General features: G+C 41.4%; 1 long non-coding RNA gene across 3 annotated transcripts in view; it reads right to left on the reverse strand.

Moving 5' to 3' along the window:
• The window catches only part of LOC308586450, a 70,460-nt gene that overhangs the window by 2,794 nt on the left and 54,011 nt on the right, over positions 1 to 13,655 (reverse strand). For 2 of the 3 annotated variants that reach the window (XR_014007877.1, XR_014007878.1), the window contains exon 3: positions 8,043 to 8,312. This is a non-coding gene — a long non-coding RNA (uncharacterized lncRNA). Of the gene's footprint in view, positions 1 to 8,042; positions 8,313 to 13,655 lie in introns of those variants that run through there. The other variant, XR_014007876.1, reaches the window with a different exon arrangement.

Below are 13,655 nucleotides of genomic sequence, written 5' to 3' on the forward strand. Positions count from 1 at the left end.
AACCCGCGCCCAATTTCTGAAACCTAGCATCATGTTAAAATCAAATGACACCCCTTTAATTGTTACATCCCACAACAAAGTGCTGCAGTGGGGGATGCTGCTGCTCAGTATTCCATTTCCTGGTTTTCCAGGCTCCGCTCCTTTCCCAAGAGTCAGCATTTCACCATCACTGAACACACTTGGTCCTTACTGGACTATATTGAAAGTTCTCCCCACCCTAGAACTTTAGGGCTTTCCCTCCTGACTAGTTTTGTGTGTCTGCACATCTTGTGGTTCCCCAAGCCTGATACCCCCTCTTGCATGTTGATAGCAGTGCATTGGCTGCATAAGCAATGGCACTCACCTCTGGACATTGGAACAGAGCAAACGCTGGGCTACAAATGACGGTTTTTATACTACATACGTGCCCCAAGCCTTCTTTTAATATTGGAGGTAGTTAAAAATTATTATTTTTTTGCAGATTAACAGTTTTCTTTGACTTGCTCTTATCCCAGGGAACAAACACACCTTCGTTTCTCAATTCCATCATGGCAGGGGTGTGTTCTAAAAATTTCTATGCAGCCACTGCTAAACTTTTTATGAAAAATGCACCCACATGGGTAGTTAACAGTATCCTACTATGCTTGTTTACGGTTGGGAGTAGTTTCTCTGTTGTGTGCACGGCCAGGGTATTTTTGTTTTATGCCAGTCTTGGATCAGTTGACTTTTTTTTTTACTCCTGAGAGATGTTAGCTTATAAAAGCAAATTACACATACATACTTGTTGAATTCTTTGTTCCCCAGATGGAAGAAATTATATCTGGATGTGCTTAAGTTTATAAAATCCTGTTCTTTTCTTTTTTCAGTTTCTTTTTATATTTAAGAGATAAGAGATATGAACCACGTTATGGTTATTAGCCTTGCCTCCTACCAAATGAGGAGCTTTTTCATATATTTTGGTTTTGTCTTTCTATTAAGTTGTATGTATCAAATTCTGTAAAGTGCATAAATAAAAAGGAAAAAAGCATAAGGCAAAAAAGAAAAGGAAAGAAAAGAAAATGTAATGAAGCCGATTTGCAAGCAAAAAAAGAGTTTTTTTCTGGAACAAAAACTTTAGGATTAATTGAAAAAACATGGAAGCTCCCTGGGTGACCTTGGGCTAGTCACTTTCTTTCACCTTAGCCCTACCCCAGTCCCTATCCTACAGGGTTGTTGTCATAGTAAAATGAGGGGAGAATCATATATGCTGCCTTGAAGTCCCTGGAAGAAAGGTGGGATGGACTTGTAATAAATACATAGCAGGTTTTAAAAAAAAAACACCACAAAACAAAAACAAAAACAAAAACAAAAAACCCAGCTCAGCCAAAAGTGGTCCTCTTGAGATTTTTTTTTTTTGTCACAGATCATGATTTGGAATTGATTACTTATTTATTTATTAACAACTGCAAAGAGAGAGAGAGAGAACAGGATTGCTTCATACTGGAACTCTAATAATAATAATAATAATAATAATAATAATAATAATAATAATAATAATGTTTCCATTATTATTCCAATACGTTTCCGAGCACAATTCAAAGTGTTGGTGCTGATCTTTAAAGCCCTAAACGGCCTTGGTCCAGTATACCTGAAGGAGCATCTCCACCCCCATTGTTCTGCCCGGACACTGAGGACCAGTGCTGAGGGCCTTCTGGCAGTTCCCTCGCTGCGAGAAGCCAAGTTACAGGGAACCAGGCAGAGGGCCTTCTCGGTAGTGGCACCCGCCCTGTGGAACGCCCTCCCACCAGATGTCAAAGAGAAGAACAACTACCAGACTTTTAGGCGACATCTGAAGGCAGCCCTGTTTAGGGAAGCTTTTAATGTTTAACAGACTACTGTAGTTTAATACTTTGTTGGAAGCTGCCCAGGGTGACTGGGGAGACCCAGCCAGATGGGCGGGGTATAAATAAAATAAAATAAAATAAATAAATAAATAAATAAATAAATAAAATATAAAATAAAACCAACTTTTATTTGTATCCCTCCCTCCCCGACCGAGACCAGGCTCAGGGCAGCTAACATCAAATATAAACATTGATATAAAATCAAACAATAATTAAATCACCTCTTAAAAACAAGTCAGGATAAAATTAAAATCTGAATTAGATGTCTTTCTGCAGCATTTGGGTTGGGAACAGTAAATGCTCATCAGGCCCAACTGTGTACGCTGATCTTACTCTCCAGTAAAGAGGAGACTGAGTGGAGATATGATGGCCATCTTCAGATATCTCAAGGGTTGTCACATGGACAATGGAGCAAGCTTGTTTTCTCCGGCTCTGGAGGGTAGGGACTGAGCCAATGGCTTCAAGTTACAAGAAAGGAGTTTCTGACTAAACACCAGGAAGAAGTTTCTGAAAGTAAGGAGCTGTTCGGTGATGGAACAGTATCCCTTGGGAGGTTGTGGACTCTTCTTCCTTTGAGGTTTTTAAGCAGAGGTTGGATGGTTGTCCGTTGTGGATGCTTTAGATGAGATCCCTGCATTGCAGGGGGTTGGACTAGATGACCCTTGGGCCCCATCCAACTCTATGATTCTGTGAAAACATCTACCATTAATAGATAGTTATAAACAACTTAGAACATGGCATATTTAACCTATTGTATGTATTAGAGAAGAACACAGAAAGAAGGATTGTTTTCTCTTTTGGAAACATTATCTACAATTGTACTCTTTTGTTTTGTCTTCTTTTTAGTGGTCATAATATGAAAGTCTGTAGTTCTCTATCTAGAGGGAAAGGGGGGGGGGGTGTCAATGTTCTCAGCCAGCCCAAACCTGCCTGTCTTCTTACTTACAGCCAATGATGTGCAGCTCTGCCTGTCATCAGCTCCTTGCCTTCCTCCCTACCTGTTCACTGGTTGCCATTAGAACTGGTCCCCCCCCAACCCCCCCACCTGCAATCAGGAGCAATGTAAAGAGAGAAGGGGCATTTAACCCCCCCCCCATGGATCCGAATAAAACCTAATATTTGGGGCTTGGGGAAAAGGTACTCCCCGACTGGCTGCAGAAGGCTAGACTTCTAGAAGGAAAGTTGCTATTCCACTTCCATCTTAAAGCCTCACAAGAATACTAGAGTGCTGTGAAATTGTCTACATCTGGAAGTACCTCCAGTTAGTAGGTGCACAGGGCAGAACCTTCTCCATTAAGGCACCCTAGCAAATGGATTTTCTAGTCCATAAGATAGGATGAACCCCATCACTAATGGTATGGTGATAGCTTTATAATAATAATAATAATAATAATAATAATAATAATAATAATAATAATAATAATTTATTATTTATACCCCATCCATCTGGCTGGGTTTCCCCAGCCACTCTGGGCGGCTTCCAACAGAATATTAAAATACAATAACCTATTAAACATTAAAAGCTTCCCTAAACAACTTAGACTCTTACATGCCTCTTACATAACAAAAAGCAGCTGCAAGGGCCCAATCGATGACAACGGCATTAGCCGCCATGCTGTTCTGCTGCCAAAACCTGCCTCTCTGGAGCTGCTATTTGGTGGCCAAAGGTACTCTGCGCAGAAATTGGCCTCAGTTGTGCTGCTATATCTAGCTTTGAAATAGCAGTCTGTGTGATAGGCACATTGTTTCGTTACTTTGTCTTCTCAATTGTCAGTTTTTATTCTGAGAATTCTATTGGTTAATCAATTAAGAATTCTTTTTTTTTTTTTACATCTACCTTTTAAAAACTGGTTCATCTCTTCATGCATTTGCAGGATAGCAGACCTTTCCATACTGAAAGATGGAAAAACTGACAGGTTAAGCAATGAAAGCGAGCTTCTTACTAGATGCACAACAGGCCATCTGTAACATTCTCTTTTTCTTTCACTCCTTTGGTCCCCTGCTGATTAACCTTTTTTTTTTGTCTTCTGCAAATTAAACCCATGCAGTCTTGCTGCCCTACTGGAGAGTAGTTTGACCATAAACTGGATGGAAATGTGGCCTGCTACTTAACGAGCAAAAATATGAAAATAAGCAAAATCCACCAGCTCAGAAGAGGCCGCTCTAAATTTTACTTAATGTCTCTGCACTGTAAAAGTTAATGCAAACCAGTCTCGCTGATAAAATCTGGAACTATAATATTAAAGAGAAGGAATTTGGGGGGTTCTTGTGGTGGGAATAAAGAGTGGCATTTAAATTCTGGGGATTTCCCTCTTTGCTTATGAGCTTTTTGTGTTAGCAGCTACTGCAGAAGGAGGAGGAAAAATCCACATTTCAATGGAGCAGAAAACTGAAGACAAAACAGCATATTGAATTTGGATCAGAAAGGGAAAAGGCACAGAGCAAAACCAGAAGGCAAGTGGGACCCACAGAGAGAGAGGCCAAAGCGGCAGGCTTTAGGTTAAACAAAAATCCTCCATGCTATTTGTAGTTGAATACAGAACGGGGGAGGAAGGCAAAAAGAAAAGTTCAAAGCCAGATATAGTAGCCGAGAAGGAAAATAAAATTCAAGGGAGGAAGGAGGGAAAATAGAAGCAAGCCTAATAGGTGTTTGGCTACATTAGCAGCTAAGGGTGATTAATGATTCTGTGTGTTATATCCACTTCCGGGGAACAGCTCCATTAAATTCAATGGAACTTACCGCTGAGCAGACATGTATAGGAGTGTGCCTAAACATGTCTAAGGTTGTGCTGGATTTGACCCATAAGATTTTCAAACAAGCTTTTTTAAATAATCAGTTTCCTCCTTCTACAATTGCATATCCCCCTCCCCCTGTGGATTGACTAAACGCCAACAGAGAAATACAAGCACATATCCAGTAGAAAGAGGCAAGAGGGAGAAAGGTTAGAGTTCTAGGGAACAGCTTTTGCTCACACCAAATCAGTTTAGCTTCAGCGATGTGTGTTCATGTCTTTCTTTGTTAATTTGCCCAATGATGTTGAAGGAAACGCATCCATCTTGCCCTAAATTAAAACCATAGTAAACTCTTTCCTATCCCAACCGCCTGCTGATTCGCCGAGGGTGAGATCATTGGAGATGGTTTAATCTGAAGAGGAAAATCCTCTTAGCTATTTTCCTAAAGACTTGCTGAGTGGGCTAAGTGTAGGCATTCATGCTGGAAGGGTTGGAGGGGAAGAGCCATGAGATTTTCCCAAGCAATAATTTGCCAGAGAACCACATTAAATAACACAAAAAACCTCTTTTTTGATATAATAGATGCCTTTTAGGGCAGATCCCAGACATCCTAATAATTTCAATTAGCGTTACTCATATAACCATCCTGTAGCCAACAGGCCTCCATGCTACCGAATTCCAATCCGAACTTTAAATTTGCTTTGACATGGTAACTTCTATATGTTGGGTGCATGGATCAGGAATACCACACAAGACTGAATCAACTCTTGCTGTAAATGTTCTACAGGTCCAAATAAGCAGGGGGAAGAGACACTTAGTCTGGTTTCCATTTTCATGTGATTCTAATTCCCAACTTCCTTACACAATACGTAAACCAAAGTACAGCTGTCCTTTGAAATTTGCACTTCTCCAGCCAAATCAATGCACAAAAGGGGAGATATTAGGGGAAAGTGTACATTGAAATGCATGTATTAGTGAAAATGACATACATCTACATGGAGGTGCAATTTGCTTTGCTTTGCATTTTAATGCAAACCTACCGGATTCATACTTCCCCAAACAATGCTTGAACCAAAATGCAGCAGTCCTTTGGAAAACACACTTCTTTGAAATTCTGCGATGCAGATCGCCAACCAAAAACTGTACTAAAATGCAACTACCAATATTTGTTAAACCATCATACAAAAATGGATTATATTAGGGGTGCTGCTTGCAAAAATATGTATTTTTAGGTAAAGTTGCATGCAAAAATGTTTATTTTAGGAAAACTGCACACTAAGATTCTCGTGAATTTTCATCACAATTTTTTTTAATTGCAAATTGATGCAGAAATATGGCAAACTGAACTTAAGACTGGATAGATTAGAAACTGAGACAAACTGAAATTGTCCAAACTCAGCTGGCAGTGGAATCCCTTCTATGGTTAAATTATCTGGTGCTCCCTTCGCCCAATGTGAATAGGGTTTCCATCTTGGCCCTTTCTCTAGTTTTTTCTTCAGCCTGGTGAGGAAGGTTAGGCTGAACGCTGGTGGTTGGCTCAAGATCACCCAAGAAGCTTCATGGCCAAATGGGTACTTGAACCAGTCTCACACTCTAACCCCTACACCACCCTGGTCCTACAACAGCCCTGTGCAGAGCCAGGCTTTCCTAGACCTGAGCCTCCCTACCTCACCTCCTTTCCTTATGCATTTCGCAGGGTGTGCTGTGGCTCTGAGTAGAATCCTGCTCTATCTCTCACCCAAGAATGCAAGGCGCCTAATTACGCAGCCTCTGTTCCCTGTAATTCATGTTTCCCCAAGAGCCCATTTCTCATTTTGTGTTGTATTCCCCCTTCTGTCTCTCACACTCTTTTATGATGATGTTGTGTAAGGTCTCGTTAGATTATCTGCCTAATTTGAATTGGAAGGTTCCTGAGAGTAGCAGCCTTGTGTTTGGCCTAATGCATCATACTCCTCATGCTGTTAGAAGTGTCTCCGGGGACTGTATTAAATAGGAGTGGTATATCATTAAGAGAAAGCATCTGGTGGCTTATGACACCTGAGGTCTGCTCTGTCCTGGCATCAACAAAGTACAGTAGAGTATCATGAGCCAGTTTGGCCTCTTTAATATGTGGCTATTTCCATCCTTACTGTTCATAGCTTCATCCACTTCCAGTAGTGGCCTTAAAAAGGAGGAAATGGGTGATACACGCCATGTTCCACTTTGCATGCATCTGCACAAATATACTACTTATTGATCACGGCGCTTGTGCTAATCGCTCCCACTTTCCAGGGATTATGCTGATAGGCTTTAAAAGAGGGGTTGGGAACCTTTGGCCCAGAGGCCACATGAGGTCCTTCAGGGCTCTCCCCAGGCCACACCCCCTCCTAAACCACACCCCTCTCTTAAGCCACACCCCTCACCAGCCCTACTTTATATCCTCCTTGAGTGTTTTTGCCTGCGTTGTTTCCATGGATAATGCCTCTGACTTGCTTGGATGGAGAGGGATGAGAGTGTGTGTAGGAAGTAGCCTACTCTACAAAGCTACAGATTGCATTCCTTGCTTTGTCCTGCCTCTCACCAGCATGTGGCCCCCGGAGGTTTGCCCAGACCAGAATATGACTGGAAAAGGTTCCCTACCACCCCTGCTTTAAGGCCAACACCAAATGAAGAAACCTATAGCTCCAGTAATGCTACCAAGACAAAGGCCACAATTTCTCTGGTGAGCATATCTTGTCCAATTAAAGCAATAGTCCTATATATATGCTTACCTGTGAATCAGTTGGATCAAACTCAGCAAGACTTACTTCTGAGTCGACGTGCAGAGGGTTGTGCTGCTACTGTCTAAAACTCTACATGTTCTGCATCCATGGTGCAAACTTTTCTGCAATGTCTGGAGTTTTATGACATGAAGCTTATGTATAAGCCAATAACCAAGCATCACTTCCAGAGGCAACGGATTAAAAATATAGTGAGTTGGTTGTCCTGCCACTCCAGCAGTAAACTCTGTTGACTATTTCAGTGAAAAGCCAGAATGGCTGGTTTTTGTTTTGTTGAGACGAAGGTAACAATAGAAACACAAGTGCTTCCTGCCATCTAAAAGAAGATGAAAGTCAGGAGTTTTGTGGTGGCATAAGAGTGATTTAAATGTGCAGTGTGGAAGTTGCCAAAGGCATCTGTAGAATGGGGTAGAAAAGCCCAGCTTGAACTATTCTGAGACATATTTCAATTGTGAATGTGCTCATTTCTTTTAGTCTTTCTGTGGTGGTCAGATTCTGCTCCAAGACATACACTGCCTGACTGCTCAGCACCTCTGAAAGCAAAGATTTAAAAGGGACCCTAATACAAGGAAAAGAAGTGCTTAGAAGAGCTCAGCAACAGAAAACTCTATTAAGGCTGGCCTGGCACCTAAAAAGAGAGATACATATAATCAAGGGGGATTTGTGAAAACAAGGTGCCTTGGGAGGATTGGGGGGGGGTGGACCCATTATTTATTTCACATTTCTGCCCCTATTCTTTCTCAAAGTATCTCAAGCAGCTTACATATGATTTCCAGGTGGTCTCCCACCCAGGCAGCTTGTGCAGCCAGTTCTGCTTCTCTTTGGTGGTGGAACTGCTCCACACGGCGTTCCTTGCCTTCCCATCATTCTCTGGCTATGAATCTGCTTGCAACTTCTTCTGCTCACACTAGATGGCAATATATGAACACAGAAGGATAGGCACATTGCTTGTGGGGGACTAGGAAACAAAAAAAGAAAGAAAGAGTCAACTTGGAATATGGAACACATTTGGAGTAGAGTAAGCATACTTGGGTCTGACAGGATAAAAGGAGGATGAATAGATAGGCTGATAAAACATATGAAATTACCAAACTACACAGCAACAGCCATATGGGCAAATAAACTAAGTATGCTTTCACAGTGCTGATCACAACCATGGGGAAGAAGACTAAGGGAGCCATAAGCTTATTTCTTTTATTCCTCTAGAGTAAGAGGGCAGGCAGACTTCAGGCTTGTGGGATCTACTTTAAAAGAAAGAGCGAGTGTGTGTGAGAGAGATCCCTGGGGTCTTCCCAGCAGGCCAGTTACAAAATGGCAGTGCAGGGTAGACCCAGCTACAAAATGGTGGTTTGGAGGGTAAACTCTGTCACCGAATGGCATTGTGGGGTGGCAAACGCCATATGTTGGGCCTGCCTCCCAGTCCAAATCTGCACACAAGCCATTATAGATCAAGGATTCCAGCATCAGCCCTGCTAAAACGTACTATGGCAGAACCAACCTCCTGCAAAGCTTATCTTAAGCTGCAGAGCCCAACCTTCTGCAGGTTTCCTCAGAGGTAAGACCCAGCACAGCTACTTTTTCAGGCATTATCGGAACACCAGATTTCCTTTGCTCCGCTTGTAAATTCTAAACTTTAACTCGTTTTGTACAAAGGCAACCACTTGCAAAGCTTATTCTAAGCTGCAAGGTGGCATAGGACTGTAGCAGGCACAGACATTTTCTTTTCAACGGCCTTTAGCTGGGTTTAATGCCCAGCAGATAACACATTATTTTCATTCGGGCTCAGCCCTGGAACCTATGAATAGGGATCTCAATGTGTGTGTGTGTGTGTGTGTGTGTGTGTGTTTTCCTACAAAGGCTTCTGTGCCATTGTTGCAACTCAGAAAGAAATTTAGCAGGTAAAGCTTTTTTCAGAATGCAGATGAAGCGAAGGAGGAAAGCCTCACCTGCTAAATTTCTGCCTGCCCTGCAGCTGCCAATGGTTCCCTTTCACTGGACGTTCCACTGATATCAGTGGGTTGTATCCCCAGAGTAGACTCGCTGAAATTAATGGACAGGACAAACTATCAGTTGCTGATCCATTAGGGTGCTTCACCCATCTTAGTCTTGCCTTCAGCCAGTGCCCCCTCCCTCTGTTGTTGTTGTTGTTAACCAGCCCAGCGGGTGGGTCTGGCTATCAGCTTCCGCCCTCTTAATCCCTGTAGAACTCAAAAGGTCTTCTATGGCCTGGTTTGCACATCATCATAGGCTACTGAATTATGGTTTATTAAGCCATGGCTATTTTATTAATATTATTATTATTTTATGACGTTTATATCCCACCTTTTTCTCCAAGGAGCTCAAGACAGTGTACATCGTTTTCCCTCTCCTCATTTAATCCCCACAACAACCCTGTGAGATAGGTTAGATTGAGTCAGTGACTGGCTCAAAGTCACTCAGTGAGCTTCATGGCTGAATGGAGATTGGCACCCTGGTCTTCCAGGTCATAGCCTGACGCTCTGACCGATACACCACACTGCCTCTCACTGGCTTAGTGTCATGTGTGAACCCTGACACTCTTCCCCAAGGCAGTCAATTATGGTTGGCAGAGAATGACTGAGGAGAGATTTGGGTGTTTGAAATCTTGGCCATTTTTTCTGTCGTTATGTGTTCTTCTCGTGTACCCCTCTTAATGAAACAAAGATTCTATCACAGAAGAAGGACACAGAAAATTTTAAATGTTGTCAACATCCTAAGAGAGAGTATCACATGTGCACTGTGAGGGATTTGGAGCCCTTAGAATATGTGGTAGCATTGAGTTCATCCAGGTTCATTATCCTACCACTTTTTTGATCACACATCAGGACCAAGCATATGGCCAAATCTTCCTTACCATTTGGCAGGGTGGTACAGAAAACCAACCTAATTCATGGCAAGACAGCTCAAGCCAGGATAGTTGGGGTCATTTGTGCAGGCTCCCTCCCCACCTCACCCCCTCCATCTGCTAGCAGACATTATTTCTCACAATTTATCTTGAAGAATCTTGACAAATAATTAATCCTTAATAGTGCCACAAGGCACAAGTCCTCATTTCCTTTATGTCCTGAGACTAGATTTTCAACTGGCAGATTGTTATCTTCACAGATTTGGCCAGATGCGTAAAGAAACTTATTATGAACTTATTAACTTTGAGAGAGCTGGGTCAGTTTACATTGGCTGAAAGCTGGGTTCCCTGCTTTCTGATAGACTTGATACTCCAACGATAATATTTTAGCTGTTGTATCTATGAAACCAGATGATCCCACAGATCCCAGGCATACTTTGTATGTATAAACAATAATAGACCGAGAGTTTTTTTGCCTTGTAAAAATACATCATTTGTACATTTCAACTTAATGAGCAAAAAAAGAGTTGCCAAGGTGCAATTATACAAAATATATACTGTGCTGATTAGGGATTCTGGTTCTTTAATGTTCTGAAGAAGGCTTTGAGTTCATACTAAATCTTTCTCTCTCCCTCTCTAATGAGATATGGCTTATCTGACTCAGGGCACTGAAAAGATGCAATTAGCTTGGGGAAAACCACAGTTTCATTGGTAAGGAATGAATTTATGTTGCAAAAAGTGTTAAGATGAAGGCTCGATTCTGTTAAAGCTCCCCAAAGAGAGTTATCTTATGGGGATGATGAACCTTGCAGTGAGCAATGTTAATCACTTGAAGATTCCTCAAGCGGGACTCTGAAGTGTATGGGTATGGCTTGAGACTACTCCCTAGTGCTGGGTTGAGAAACCTCTGGCTCTCCTGGTATTATTGGACTGCTATTTTTTAAAAATCTAAACATACACAAATGCACCTCCACACTTAAGATGCTATCAAGAACTGTCCTTTGTGATACCAGAATTGCTTCCCAGGTTAGATTGGTTTAGGTGAGATCAGGTGTGTCAACTTGGCCCCAGGACCATGGGTGCCCGGGGCCGTGGTTGCCATGCATGGCCTTGGCACCAAATTTTGTGGGTGCCCAGCCCCTTCATGGGGAATTTTGAGTCCTTGGGCCCCCAGGGCCCCTGGGAGTTGGCACCTATGGGTGAGATTGATGGTTGGTGTGGTAGAAGCTTTTTCCTGAAAAGAAGCAGAATACACGCATTATGAGATGAGACTAACAACCCACTTTCTGGAATTTCATCAGCTTGACTGTTCCAGCTGATGCGACTCTATATTTATTCTATGGAGCACATTCTGTGGTTTGATATGTAAGCTGTTGCATTCTGGCTGCCTCCTAGAGATCTTTTTGGGTTCACAGAGCTCTGCTGCTCTCTAATCAACCCAGATCCGCCTTAATGTTGTCGGTGACATGCTTGGCCTGCTTAGCAAGTGTTCGGATTGGTAGGTTCATCAGCTAACACTAATAAGCAGAAGAGTTGCTTGCTATGGTATGAAAAACTAGAGTTAATAATCAGGGAAGTAGGGCGAGGGGGGGAGGGGAATTGCAACAGAGCCATTAAACGGAAAGGAAAGTCTATGGACTGAGTCAGTTTTTACAAATTCCTAGTGTTCATGGAAAACACTGGCTGGGCAGAACTATTTATTTAAGGCCCACCACTAATGGCTTGATAATTGGGCAAGGAGAGTTCTTTTCTGCATATGACAAAGCCCCTGACCTTTTTATGGATCACAGAGTGATTATAATGAAAGATTGTCTTCGACTCTGGAAAACTTGAGATTGATCGCTTTTAATATTCCAAAGTGGAGGCATTTTTAACAGCAGCCAAATGAGTTCCTGAATATGATCAGTATGTAGAAATGGTACATTAGGCATTTACATACACAAGAAAAGGAGAACTTGTGGTTCTCTAGATGTTGCTGGACTCTAGTTCCCATAATCTCTGACCATTGGTCATGCTGGCTGGGGCTCATGTAGTTCAATAACATTTGGAGGGCCACAGGTTCTCCACACCAGATGTGCAACCAATTGATTTCATTAGGATTTACTTCTAAGTCTTCTTTTATGTCAAGGATTGTAGCCTTTTTCAGACTGAAACTACCGTATCTCTGTGCAAGATAGGAAAATAATTTTTAAAACAAAACAAAAAATCATTTTCATTTTCATTTAAGAGTAACGTGGGTCATAATTACAGATCATCGATGTGTCACTAAGGATCATGATATTAGCACTTATTTTAATTGGTTACTTTATTGATTAATCAGTTAAAATAAGACCTTTTGCTGATTAAAAGCCTTAAATTGGTTGAATGATGGGAAATGGTTCTGAGCATTTGGGAATATGGAAAATATTGCTCAGGAGGGTTCTTCCAAAGCCAGCTGCACCAACATGATAGTCCATTAGGGAATCCTAATGATATCATATACAGTGAACTGAGGCCACAACTCCTTCCATACTTTAATATTACATAATTGTTTTGGGGGAGGGAACTGGAGAAGACTTTAAAGTTTAGGGTTTGGTTATATGCCAAGGGCTTGGAACATAAATTTGGTTCCTGGGATATCATTAAAAAAAGAGATTGAGCAAATGAAACACATTATATATGATGGAGTTGAAGGCAATTATGCACATATCTTAAGAGAACAAACTTTAGTGACCTCTTTTCTCCCTTTCCCATCTTTAGCCCATATACATGTGATAGATAAACCTGACAACTTCAGTTTCTCTGTTTCTCATTTTTTCCAAACTAAAGTTCAGTTGTCTACATTTCTACATCAGTTTTCAAACTTACTTTAAAAAAAAAAGAATGTCCTTGTGAAAATTAGCCAGCAGTTTCACATGCATTTCTCTTAATATACTAATTATTGTATGCACTTTTGCTTAATATACATGTTTTTGCAACCAATTTCAATAATGCATTTTTGCATGTTAACATATGCATTTCCACACAGACTTTCCTCTGGTTCATGCATTTCTATACACGGTTTCTGGAGATCTGCATTGCAAAATTCAGAGCAGTGTGACTTTTTTGTCAAAGGATAGCTGTGTTTGTAGTAAAGAGATAGTGTTGCTATAAATTTTCTGCTTTCACAGCTCTAAAGTTCCAGGTGCCTTGACAATCTTCATAAAAGTTTATCCCTCCTCTTGATTTGCTTCTTGTACTTAATCTCCTTTACATGATAGGAACTGTAGCCCCAAAACAGCTGGAGACCCAAGTTTGGGATCTAGATGAAGTGTGTAATCCTATTTCCATTTACTTGGGAGCAAGTTTCATTGAGATTAGTAAGACTTTTCCCCCCATGTAGACATCGAAGTTGGATTGAACTTATGTCGCATTGAAATCAATATCAACCATTATGTCAAGGGGCTAAGTTTAGCCCCA

This window comes from Podarcis bocagei (genome assembly GCF_964188305.1).
Source record: "Podarcis bocagei genome assembly, chromosome: 4".
In the NCBI taxonomy this organism is placed as follows: Eukaryota; Metazoa; Chordata; class Lepidosauria; order Squamata; family Lacertidae; genus Podarcis; species Podarcis bocagei.